Genomic DNA, 12902 nt, shown 5'->3' on the forward strand with positions numbered 1-12902 from the left:
TTCTAAATCTGTCTCTGGCCAATTGAGAGGCATTGTTATTCCAGGCCTCTGTGGTGAGGGTTGGCACTCCAAACTCTGGTTTGCGTATAAAGATGCTGGAGCCATGAGCTCTTTTCTAGCACGTGCCACCCTTAACCCCTCACTTCAGCAATTAGTATAAAGTGTACCCATTATCTTTACAGTGGCTTGGAGATTAAACCTTAATTTGGGATGTTATTTCTGTGGCTTTGCCTAATAACATTTCTACCTGTCCCAACACCAGGAGGCCAGAAAAGCCACAGGCTCCCTTAGAGCACCGAGGGCTCTGTTTTGTTATGTTCACCTCTGTTCCGATTCATCTGGTCAGAGGTGGTTTTCACAAGACTGTCTTAATGGTTTTCTAAGGGACAGCTATCTCTGGAATAGGTCAGATGTGATGTAAGAGAAAAGCTGAGCCACAGGAAAAATATTCAGACTTCACTCGAAAATGCAGCAGCGAAGAGTTCATAACTCTGCTCTTCCTGGGGCACCCAGTGTTAGCTGGGAACAGGGTAGGTCTGGGTTCAAGTCCCCGGCTCTGCCAGCATTCCATGTGCTCCTTGGACAGGTCTGGTATTCTCTTTGCACCTCAGTGTGCCCAGCTGTGGAATGGGCTGCAGAGAAGTTCTGTGTGGTTCAAGACCACCCACAGCTGACTTGGTGCACGATAGTGGTGATTTTCATCTATCACTGATGGCCACCTTCAGCCTGTATTTGGCCAATGAGAGCCCAGAGATTGCAGCATTTTGCTTTTAGACTTAGAAAGTGTGACAACAAGCCTTGGTGACTCGTTGGTGTCTAAGAGAATCTTTCAGACAACTCAACCATGGTCTGGGTTTCCTCCCAGACCTCTACTCATGAGGTATGTGGGAAGTTACAACAGCATTTGATGTGGGGGGGGGGGGGGGGGCAGTATTCAGAGGAACCAGGAGGGTGTAACATGAGTCAGAGGGGTGGGAAGAACAGTTTGTGTTTTTTATATTGTGTGCACAGCTCCCTTGGATCTACTGTGTAGGTAAGCCAGACACAAGTCTATCTGTCACTCAGCAGTCTGTCACTCAGCTGCTCACCTTCTCCACGACCAGCTGCCACGCAGGTTCTTCTCCCATGCGTACTCCTGAGTCTGCTGTGGCAGGGTCGCTGTGATCCAACACACTGCTTTCCCTGAGGAGTGGGGAAGACTGGGTAACTGAGGGACAGTGTGCGGGAATGGAGTGGGGCAGGGCAGACGGATGGGTTCAAACAGACAGCAGAAAGGGCCAGCGTCTGTTTAGCAAAATGGCCAGCACATGGGCTCACAATGCCAATGATAATCCCCAAGGCAGCTCCGACAGGTGGTGATGGTGGTACAAATCCAACACTTGCCTTGATTTTCTAATGGCTTAGAAACTTCCACTGTATGTATGTGTGTGTGTGTGCTTGCAATTGTTAATTCGTGTGTGTTGGTGCACATGTGCACATGTGTAAGAGTCAGTGCCTACACATGAGGAGGTCAGAGGACACCAGGTGTCACACCCTATCATTTACCACTCTTTGTATACCCCTGACAGCACTGGTCTCACAGGCTCATAGGTGGCCCTGCTTGGGGGTCACCTACATGGCTGCTGGGGATGTGACCTTGTGTTTGCACAGCAGATATGCTTATAAGCTAAATCACACTCCCTGGCCCAGATAGGTAATAGTGATTGTCACCTTGGTCACCAAGGAAAATAACCTCTGAGCAATGCATGGAGGAGTTTTTAGATGATGTGATTGGTTGAGGTGGGCGGCTCTAACCCTGAGTGCTGTCTGCACCATTCCCCAGGTTGCACCTGGACTGAATAAAAGGAGCTGTCTGTCTGAGCACCTGGCGACCCACCATGTCCATGCATCCCTCTCACCTCCTGACTAGTTGTGATCAGCCTCTTTAACTCCTATCTCCATGGCTTCCCTGCTGTGATGGACTGTACGCTGGAACCGTGAGCCCGATGGCCCTTCCTTCCTAACGTTGGTTTTGTCACAGCAACAATTAAACCAATACAATCCCTGACACAGTAATGTTTCTCTCAGAAGAAAAGCCTCTGTGAGGCCTAAGTACACTCAGGCCTCTGCTCTCCCTGTGTCGGGCTCCGGACACAGACACTCCAGGGTGGTATGTGGGAAGCCCTGGCTTGTTCACCTTTACAGCTTGGGAAGGAGCAACAATTCCTGCTCAGAATTCTCCTTCTCTTCCATAGCCTAGCCCTCAATTCCCCAAGAGCCCAAGAGAAATTCCACCTGCTAACTAACATGCTCATATAGTCTCAGCAGGAGAGAAGAAAGCTGCATGTCCCCTCTGGTCATTCCTGTAATTAAAGCTGGGAACATTTGTTAGTTCCTGTGCAGGTGGGGAGATGGCAAGGAAATAAGAGGGCAGTGAGTTAGTCACCTGCAGCCTGAGCCAGGGTGCTCCTAATGTCTACAGCCTTTTCTCTGTCAAGGGCAGGGGTGACATGGAGACTGGGGCTAGTTCCACTCACAGAATAAACTGTGGCTGCTCACAAGTGTGCAGAAGTTAACGGATGCTGTGTGGCTTGCCCTACTAAGAGAATATGCTGTGTATCTTCTTACATGTTAGATCTCTTCTTGATTAAAGTAGCCTTTAGCTACTTAGTCAGACCAGTTGCTTTGCTCCATCAACCCTCAGAAAGCAGGCTTGTGAGACAATGGAGACCAGCCCTGCTGTCACACTGGGATTACCCAATGAAGGAGGGCATGGGTGACCCATCAGGTCCATGCTCATAGGCTGCTCATCTGTATCCTGAAACACTGAAAGGAAGCGGTCAAACAGAGCGTCTCAGCATGGCCAATGTGACTGCCCCGCACACGCATCCACCCAAGAAACCCAGAATCATCCACTTAGAGCTTTCTGAATATCTACTAGAATAGTTGTGGCAATAGCTTTAGCTACTCCAGCCTCCGGCAACCTGTGCTGTGACACGCATCCAGAGTCACATGACCGCTCCCAGGGGTGGGGGGGATGTCTACTTGTCAGCCTGGCCGCAAGAACAGACTGTCTTCTCTGTAACAGGTCCAGAAGCCTAGCTGTGCATTGGTGAGCGCAGTCTAAGTCATGTGATCACTCTTGCCCTATTGCTGTGCCTAAACATTAGTTCTGTTTGGCTTTGCCTAGGTTAAGTGTCTATTTGCAGAAAGTTAGAAGTCAGATTCTCACAATCATATGAATTCTCTGAAAGACATTTTATTTAAAATGAAATGGGGGAGGAGCAAAAGTCAGAAGGTGGTGACTACACAACCCAAGCCATACAAGTTCCAGAGCTGGACAGCCCAACTGTTTTCTAGCCATCTGGACTTGGATAAAGCCACCACACTTCCGAGTTTCTGTATTAGAGACTGGAGTCTTTGCTTTCTCCCCACAGGCTTATATCCTGTTAGATATACCTCTTGATGCTGCTGCATACTGCAGTCCCAGCCACCCAGACCAGGCCGTTGGCAATGGCCATTGGCTTCTGCTAGTCCTCATTTGTGTCTGCCAGCCTTAGCCTTACTGTTACCTCCTTGGTTGAGTCATAGCATCTCTTCCTGGAGGAAGTAGACTCTTAACTGTCATTCTTTCCTGTTAGCCTTGCCCTTCTCAAAACCAAGTAGGTCTTTCCATAGCTAACACAGGACCAAATGACTCACCTGCTTAAATCATGCGTGACTGCCCAGTACCTTCAGGATACGTTTTATCTTTATTTGCTGTGGACGGGTGTGATGTGTGTAGGTGTATCAATTCAAGTGTGTGGGCACACACATCTGTGCGTGCGTATCGTGTGGAGGCCAGAGGTTGGTGTTTAGTGACTTTCTTGATTACCTGCCACATTATGTATTGGGGCAGTGTCTCTCTGTTGAACTCAGAGCTTGTCAGGTCCCTCACTTAAACCTAGAGATGGCTGATTCAGCTTAGCTAGCTAGCCAGCTTGCCTCAGGAATCCTCGGCCTCCTCTCCGGGGTAATGAGATTGCAGGAAGGCCACCACACCCACCCAACATTTACACGGGCGCTGGAGATCTGAACTCCATCCTTATACTACTTAGGTGGCAATCGCTTTACCTGCTGAGTCGTCTTCCATATCACCAAGACTTTAAACTTGGCCTACTGTGGGGAAATACTTGCCTAGCACATAGGATGTGCTGGTACCATACAAACAAGCACAGCAAGCAAAGGAAGTAACCTTCCTGGGGCTGCAAAGCTCTCCCTTTTGTGCACAGGCCCTCGTCTGGCTCGGGAATCATTTCTCTGGCTTTCGTAGCTCACCTGTACCACTCTGACTGTGATGTTTGCATGCATTCATGACTCTCTCCCCAGGCTGGAGTTCTGTAACAGAAAGGATTTTGTAGTTTAACATTCAACCGCCCATTCCAAGCCCTTACAGTTTGCTCCCTTGGTGGATTCGGAAAGCTCTGAATGCTCCCATGACACTTTCTTGTAACTGGAATGCAGGTTTGTGCTACAGTTCCATCAGCTGTGTGAGGCTTCAAATGGACGCCAGCAATGAAGATGGCATCTTTTGGGAACCTCGGTAGGTGCATGCTTCTTCAACCTGTGTCAATGAGGCTTCCAAGCCAATGTCTCAGAGCCCTTGATCTACTTCCTTAGTCCATCCAGCGCTTAGTTACATTGTTGCTGCCTTTATATAGATGCCAGCACTGCCTGCCCCAAGATGCTATTATAATGAATGAATGAATAAATAAAAATAATAAAAGCTATCCGGCTTAAACTAAAGGGACACAGTTGTCTGCAGACAGTATCTTGGTGACTATAGATCATGTCGAATACATTCGTAATTTCAGTGTCCAGGACAGTGATAACCCAGAATTGCTTCCACGTGCTTGCTGAGTAAATGGACACATACCCTTCTCTTTCTGCTCTTGGGGTATTCACTATATGCCAAGAGAGTCACCAAGGATAATAAATGGCTCAAAGCAACCGCAGCAACAATTGTCTGCCATGTAAGTGCCAAGGTCAGAGCACCAAGATGTCCTTAGAGTGAGAACTTTTGTGACAGTCTTTGATTGTAGATACCATGGAACTGGAGTACAGCTTGATGGTAGAGCACTTCTCATGCGTATAGGGCCCTGAGTTCAATCCCTAGCCCTGCAGGAAGAGCAAAAGAAAAAAAGAAAATGGTTTACATAAATCACAAACACATCAGCCAGCCACATTTGGAGAACATATGTTTATCTCACAAGATATTCCAGGTAGGTTGAACCATGAAGATGAGACCCAGGTGTGGTGGTGCACACCTGTAAGCCAGCACTGGGGAGGCAGAGGCAGGCAGATCTTGTGAGTTCAAGGCCAGCCTGGCCTATATAGCAAATTCCAGAACATCTAGGGCTATACAGGCCAGCCTGAGACCTTATCTCAAAAACAACGAACAATAACCCCAGAAAGTTGAAAGCAGAAGTCAGCGTTTACAAAGCATCAGATATGGAGAAACTGAACATTCTGCAGCACTGCCTGGATATCTGATGTCAAACCACCTCCCTCACTCACTTTATCATCTTTACTTCTCATGCTATTATTCCTACATTACTGGTCAAGTAAGTTTTCAAGGTTGTAGGTAGCAGAATTCATCCAAATTGAACTCTCACTGAGCAACAAGCAAAGCAGACTATATCTTCATATTTATTTAAAAAATGGGTGTTGGACATTAATAGGATGAGATTACAGCCAAAGAATTGGGTAAAGGGATGCTAACTGGAAAAGTGTCTTAAGAACCCGGAAGAAGGGCTGCAGATGTAGCTTAGGGACAATGTTTGCCTAGAGACTCCAGATTTGAGCCCCAGCACAGCAGCTCAAACAACCAATCATCCAACCAGTCAACCAGCAATAAATCTAGCTGTTGAATGCCTCCAGTAGTGGGAATAGGGTGCGCTGACTAGTACTGGGAACTGTTTCACAAGCACCAGCACCAAACTTGACACCAAGCACCTGTTGAGGGTTAAGGGTGTAGCCAAGGCAGGCATTTGGGCAACTGGAGAGATGCTGGTACCATTAGCAAAAAATAGCAAAGCAGATGAAGAAGCTGGGGGAGGGTTAATGGTATGGGGTTTCGATGCCGCTAAGATTTCATCCCTTCAGAACAATAGCTAGAAGTCACCAAGCTATGCATGTGCCAAAAGCTGAGGTCTCCGTGACCCTGGAGCCCCACAGGCCTGGTGCCCCTGGAGTCTTGGCAACTGTTCAAACATGACTGGAATCTGGCTCAGCCCTGCTGCATATTTGAAATGAGTGGCCTGACAAGGAGCTGCGGAGAGGAAACGCTGTCACAGGGAAGGCAAACATCCGCACTGTTCAATAATTCAGTGCAGAGCCTGCCCTGCTGCAGAGCTATAGAATCCCAAAGAGTGCTTTAAAAAAAAAATCAAACCAAATTTCCGTGTTAAGTCATGCCGGGGCAGGCTGGAGAGTTGCCAAAAGAGAAGATTCTAGGTCTCGTATAAACAGGCCCTGAGGTGGTTACAGAATCAGTTTGCTCTGGCACAATACCCATTTGCATGTCAGTTCCCTCAGCTTAACTCAGCCTAGGGTCCCCTGAAATCCTGTGAGCAAATAAAGCCATCTAGTGCGAGCTGCTGCTGGGTCCAGATGAGCTTGCGGCTGGGGGGGGGGGGTCTAGCCTCATGTCTCTCTGCTTTATGCTTCTTTGAACCAATTCGGACAGAGATGAAACACCCCAGTGACAGGTGGGCCGGTCAGAGGGGAGCAGCTAAAAGATGCTGCTGGGACTCAGCTGCCCTTCCTAGGGGGCTGGCTTTCTCAGTAGTCTCTTTCCAGCCAGCCTGCACGGCAGGCTCTCTGGTGCCCACTGTTGTCTTACCCCTACTCAGCCTTGGTTTTTGCCTTTTTGGAGCCTAGAATCTGCTTAGATTTGAAGTGAATTAGTAAGCAGAGGTCCTTATTTCTGCCAGACATAGTGAGGAAGGGTCCTGATACTCTTAGAGTGGTCGGTTGCCTGGCAAGGGATTGATTTGAGCAGCTGTGGAGATGAACACGGGACAGGGCTGCTTCCAGCAGGAATCTGCACAGTGTGCTACTAATGTCCTGTTTTGCCAAGGGCCAAAGAACTCCACAGCTATCCCTTCCATAATCCACCAGAGAGCAGACACTGGGAGTGACAAAAAGTCCTGATGGCGAGCTTCTGCGTGGGCTGTTTCGGCCCTCACTTGCCTCTTTCGTGGATGTTTTTGCCCGAGGTACTCCCAGCCTAGCCGTGGACACTGGAAAACTGTGGTGTGCTGGATTGTGAGCTCTGTTCAGAGCCTTTTGCAATCTCCCCAAATTCCTTTCCTCATGTTGTTCACAATAAAAATGATGCTGACCCTTAAGGCATGAAACAACACAAGTGCAGACATTAAAGTGATTTCACTTAAGAGATTTAGATTGCAAAATGTGGATGGAGCACTTCCTGAAGCTGAAGTAGGATTTTTTTTTCAGTGTTGTGGGAAGTGATTGGCTGGGCCTCTAAATCAATATTTAGGTAGCAGTTGGGTAGTTTAGCCTCAACTCCAAAGCCTTTGTGCCCGTGGCTGTATCCCGCTCTGTCGAGCCAGCATTCTGGTACCCAGGTCCAAGGCTCAGGATTAGAGTTGCTGCAGCCTGACTGCCCTGCCCAGCGCTTTTGAATCTCAACATTCTGTTTTAAAGGAAGGATCGGAACTTATCGGAGCTTGTGACTTATGTGGCTTCTACTTCCCTGGTTCCTTGAGTCTGGTGGGACTTTCTGGACTCTCCTGAGCACTCCATTCCATGAGTGGTACAGTTTTGCTTTACACTTGCTGTTTAGATATCTATTCTTTCCCAAGTATGGCGGACCCCAAGTTCCAATCTTGTCAACTGAACCTCCAGTACTATTATTGTAATTGGGTGTATACTAAGTTGGGGGATGTTTTTGTGTACTGTGTATTCATATGCCAGTTTCTGTACCCAGAGATCTGGTTGCAGTTCGGACTTTGGTATGACTGGTTTGTAAAACACTATTCTCCATCACTTCTGCCTCTCAAGAAGGAGATGCTGTTTCTTCCTTGCCTCTTCTCAGACTTTCACTCTGAAGAATGCCTGCAGGCCCACAAGGAGGACCACACAGTGAGAATTAACCTGCCAGTGGCCAGCACTAGCCAGCCAGGAGAGTGAACTCTCTTGGAGTGGTACAGCCTACCTTCAGTAAGCCTTCAGATGCTGGTAGCCTGGTACTCTTGAGCCACCTTGAGCCTGGTGGCCCTGTGAAAATGCTTCCCGACGTCAATGTCACAAGGTCGTGCTTATTGCTTTAAGCTGCTAAATGTTGAGGCAATTTCTTACTCAGCCACAGAGAACTGATGCATATCCTATCCCAAAGAGGGTTCTAGGAGAGGGACAGATGTGGCTCTAGTGTTGATGGTTGATGGGTGTCTTGAGAGACACCTAGGAGACTAGTAAGATATACTTCTGTGTGTGTCTGCAGAGACATTTCCAGAGATGGCGAGGTCTTGAGAGCTCTCACCACCAGATCACTGGTAGATTCCAAATTCCATGAGCCAAGACAACTGGGAAGTGGGACTGTGGCAGCTGGAGCCCGAGTTGGGAACTGCATGGGAAGGGGGTCACTGGGTTGTGCCCTTGAAGGGTCCTTTTGCGCCCTCTCTTCTTACTCTTCTCTCTCTTGGTTGCCATGAGGTTAGTAACTGGTCCTGTATGATGTTCTGACTTACCGCAGCCCAGGAACAACAGCCTCCAGCCATTTGAAGACCAGAATTTCTGCAGCCTCACACCAGAGCAAACACTTCCTCCCTGAAGTTGTTTTCTTATGACCACTTTTAGGGAGCACCGACTGACTAAGGAAGCGTCTCACTTCTGTACAAAGAGCTTCTGTATCACTTAGCTGTCCCTCTCCCCCCAGGATGCCACACCCTAATGACTTATGTGTTCTCTGCCCTCAAGATAAGCTTGTGGCCCTGAGAGCAGGGCCTGTGTCTTACTCATCCTTCATTAGCCAGATTATCAGCATCTCCATCTTTTCTATTGCTCGCCCCGATTGGTGTCTGTTGTGACGAGCAGGAACAGCCAATTCTGGGGCCTTTCTCCTCTCAGCTTCTTCCTTGGGCCATGGGACACACTTAGTTGTGTCTGTGCTTTGCAGGATGCAGATAATCCTGCCAGAGCCTACTGTGCTGCTGGGACTTTTCAGTCATTTCCTCTTCCCTAGAGAGGGAGCACAGTGGCTGCATCCTGTGACCCTTGGAGCCCAATTCTCTCTCTCTCTCTCTCTCTCTCTCTCTCTCTCTCTCTCTCTCTCACTTGCTCTCGCTCTCTCTCTCTCATGCGTGAGTCTTTAAACTTAGATCCTTGTCTCCAGCTTGCAAATAGATGATTAAGGAACTGAAGTGTTCGGGTCCGTCCTGGGTTGTGGTGTGTGTGTATGATATATGTGTATATATTTGATGTGTGTGCTATGTATGATGTATATGGCATGTGTGTGTGGTATGTATGATAGGTGGGTAGTGTAGGTGTGTATGTGTGATATGTATGAAACATATATATGTGTGGTGGTGTGTGTATGTATGGTTTTTAAACTTTTAAGGAAAATTACAAAGTATTTTAACATGCAAAAAAATAAAATGACGCCTTTGCATCTGCCTCTAAGAATAAACAGATGTTAACATTGTACCATATTTGTGTTAGATCTCTCTACTTAAAAATAAAATTAATTACTACAGATAGTGCCAAATACCTCCACTCTCTCCCACTCCCTAAAGTGAGAGTAGACAGGAGCTGATGTGCCCTGAAGAGCCTCCCTCCGCAGTTACTAGTTCATGCCTTTTCAAGACCACATCCATTGCTGTATCCATTTAAAACTTTTACATATGGCATCCTCCTGTCCACAGTAACTTTCCACTTCATTCTACTCTGCATTTTATTTTCCTCCTTTATAAGGTAGCAGTGTCCACACAACAAGACACAATGGTGATCCATAGCAGATCTGTCACTCTGAAAAGTCACCGCTAGGACCTTGATTTTTTGATATCCAAACACTATGCTGTGACGAATAGGAAGCCATGTCCGACTTCTGAATCTCAGAAGCAATCTGTGTCTGTCTGTCTCGTGGTGCTATACTTTGCCTGAAGCAACAAATGCCTGTGGTGATGGGGGGCGGGGGGATGGTTGGGGGCAGCTGAGAATTTCCCAAGCAAGAGTCTCAATTCATTCACCCACATTAACATCATCATCGTGGCTAAAGATGGGAAAGACTGGAAAACTAGACAACAAATCAACGAATGAAAAACTCGGAACAACGTCTGACGGGGGAGGTGAGGAGGGAGCCATTCTCTGCTCTCTCTGTGCACCACAAATCACCAAAGGCTTCCGAGCTGTGTGACTGGTTTTCCCTGTTCTTCCTGTTCAGTCTCCAGTTTCTGGGGAAGAGACTGATGTCACCATGGAGACAGGCACCAAGCATCCCCACCTCCATCTTGCTCAATGCAGCCATGGAAGCCCTAGGACTGAGGTCTTAGGAAGCCCAAGGACTAACTTCTTCTAGGTCCAGCCCTGCTCCTGCCTGCGACCATTCATCCAATAAACCAGTAGCTCATTGTCTCCTCTCCACAAGAATAAACTTGGACTTAAAGTACCAATAAGGCCTCTTAAACTATGAACCACAAGGTTTAACCTCACAAGGGAGTCTAACGCTATCTCCACTTTCTCGGGGATCTTTGTCAGCAGCTATGGCTCCCAGGGGTGGTACATGCTTTCAAGGAGAGAGAGAGAGAAAGAGAGGTCATGATTGATTAGTGATGTTTATGAAGCATAGGTAGAAAGCCTGAGAGGAAGTACAGCATTGTGTATTTATCCACCCCGACCTGCGCCGTTCCTGCCGCATTATTGCTTCTTTAATATGCTCATTGAACAAGCCCTGTGTAGCGTATGTTCTCCCTGCCTCCTTCCCACAGGAAGCTTAGTTTCTTCAAGTCTCACAGCTAGTTGACAGTGCAAGACATCCTAGCTGCCGCCACCACGAAGGCATTCTTCCCATGGGTGGGCTGAGACAGTGGATGGTGGCTGTGAGAACCTGCAGATTCTCAGTGCTGCAGGCCGTCAATACAGATGTCTAAACTGGCCCTCACCTTTTGAAAGTCTTGGCAGCAAGTCCAAGGTCACTTTCACTCTTAGCAGCCTGATTGAGGTGCATGCTGCTGTAAGTGGTGAGTCACCTGGGCTCCACCATCTCTGTTTTTCTGATGGAAGAAGACAGGCAGCCTGGCCTTGGGGATTTTAACTTGCAACAGGAAGACTGTATCCACTCTCATGTTGCCTGTGCTGGTCCTGCTGGGGTGTGCTGTTTGGTAAGGGCTTGTGCACATCTCTCTCCTTGCTATGTCGTGATGAAAAAGCAAGGCAAAAATCTATGGGACTTTAGAAAAGAATTTGCTAAAACACAAAAAGAATTCCTTCCCTGCTGGGGGTGGAAGTGAGGGGATGGCAGGTGCCCAGCAGAAACAAAGCCTTTGTAGAAAGAGGAGTGCCTGCACCTTCTGTGGTTCCCAGGGGCCCAGCCAAGAGATAGCTACTGAAGACCAGCCTTGGATGATTCCCCACCCCCACCCCCAGCCCTTGCTGCAGATCAAAGCATACTTGATGGGTTCAGATTACATAAATATTGAATAAGGACGCTGGGAAGACCAGAATCCTTAAAGGAGTTCGGGAGGAGGAGATACAGAAGATGGCAGCAGAAAATGCTGACTGTCAGATAAAGGCTGACAGGAAAGCTGATGACCACACAGTAACGATGGATCCTAACAATGGAGGCAGAGCCTCCTGGCCTGCGACCTGCACTTGACCGATTGGGTCAGGACAACTGGCAGGAAGAAAGCATTAATTTCTTAGTTTGATTTCCAGAAGTCTCCTCCTTTATCTGGAAGCTCTGCCCAATGAGTGCATTCATCCAGACTAACTTCCCCCCTACACACACACACACACACACACACCCCACATGTGCACACACTCTCACACATCTCACACATACATACACTTGTGCATACACACACACATGAGCACATATGCTTTCACACATGCACATGGATGCACACACACATGCACTCGCTCACATTCACACATATGCACACACACATATACACTCACTCATACACATATTCACAGTCACCACGCACACCTCGCACACCTACATAACTCACATCACACACACATTCACATTTACACAATGTACAACATGCATGCACTCACACACACACACAAGCACACACTCACATGTGCACATGCACATGTGCCTGTGCACACACTCACATAATACACTTGTACATGCGCACGCGCGCACACACACACACACACACACACTGACCTCACAGTGTCTTTTTCTCAGCCATGTCCTCACCTGAACCTTTAGTCAGCTGAGCCTCTGGACTGTCCGGCAACACCCCTGCAGCTGAGTTGCCATCCTTTATCCACCTCATTTGCTTCCTTCCTTTCGGCCCTTACTTGGGAAAGGCCTCCTGGTTTCAGAGGCCTCCTGGTTTCAGAGTCTCCTCTTCCTCCGCTTGCCCTTTCAAATGAGGAAGTGCCACATGGCCTTGAGAAAGTGAGGGGGAACTTACCAGGAGGACAAAGGGAAGCCTTATTCCAGGAAGAGGAAGCAGTTAGTACAAAGGCCCTAAGAAAGCAAATTAAAAGAGACAGCCAGAAACCTGGGCCCGTGTTAAGGTGGGGTGAACTTTCCTTGAAAATAATTTTGTTTAGTCATTAAAATGGTCAAAAGAGTTACTTATTAGCTCTATGTATGTTTATATTAATTGTTTCTCTGATCATAGACAAAGAAGTAATCTTAAAATTGATAAGAAAGTTGGAGAAAAATGGAATTAAGTAAGAAATTG

The 12902-nt window shown here is 47.7% G+C and overlaps 2 long non-coding RNA genes across 2 annotated transcripts; one reads left to right on the plus strand and one right to left on the minus strand.

The window, feature by feature from the left end:
* The first annotated feature begins 440 nt into the window (after positions 1-440).
* Positions 441-2047, plus strand: Gm41299. Its single transcript, XR_875154.1, has 2 exons — positions 441-880; positions 1823-2047. It is a non-coding gene; the product is annotated as a predicted gene, 41299 (long non-coding RNA).
* A 1171-nt stretch (positions 2048-3218) lies between these two features.
* On the minus strand, positions 3219-12760 carry Gm10384. Its single transcript, XR_875155.3, has 2 exons — positions 12407-12760; positions 3219-5136 (listed from the first exon to the last, which is right to left on the minus strand). It is a non-coding gene; the product is annotated as a predicted gene 10384 (long non-coding RNA).
* Positions 12761-12902: the final 142 nt, after the last annotated feature.

This window comes from Mus musculus, chromosome 15 (genome assembly GCF_000001635.26).
Source record: "Mus musculus strain C57BL/6J chromosome 15, GRCm38.p6 C57BL/6J".
NCBI classification, from domain to species: domain Eukaryota; kingdom Metazoa; phylum Chordata; class Mammalia; order Rodentia; family Muridae; genus Mus; species Mus musculus.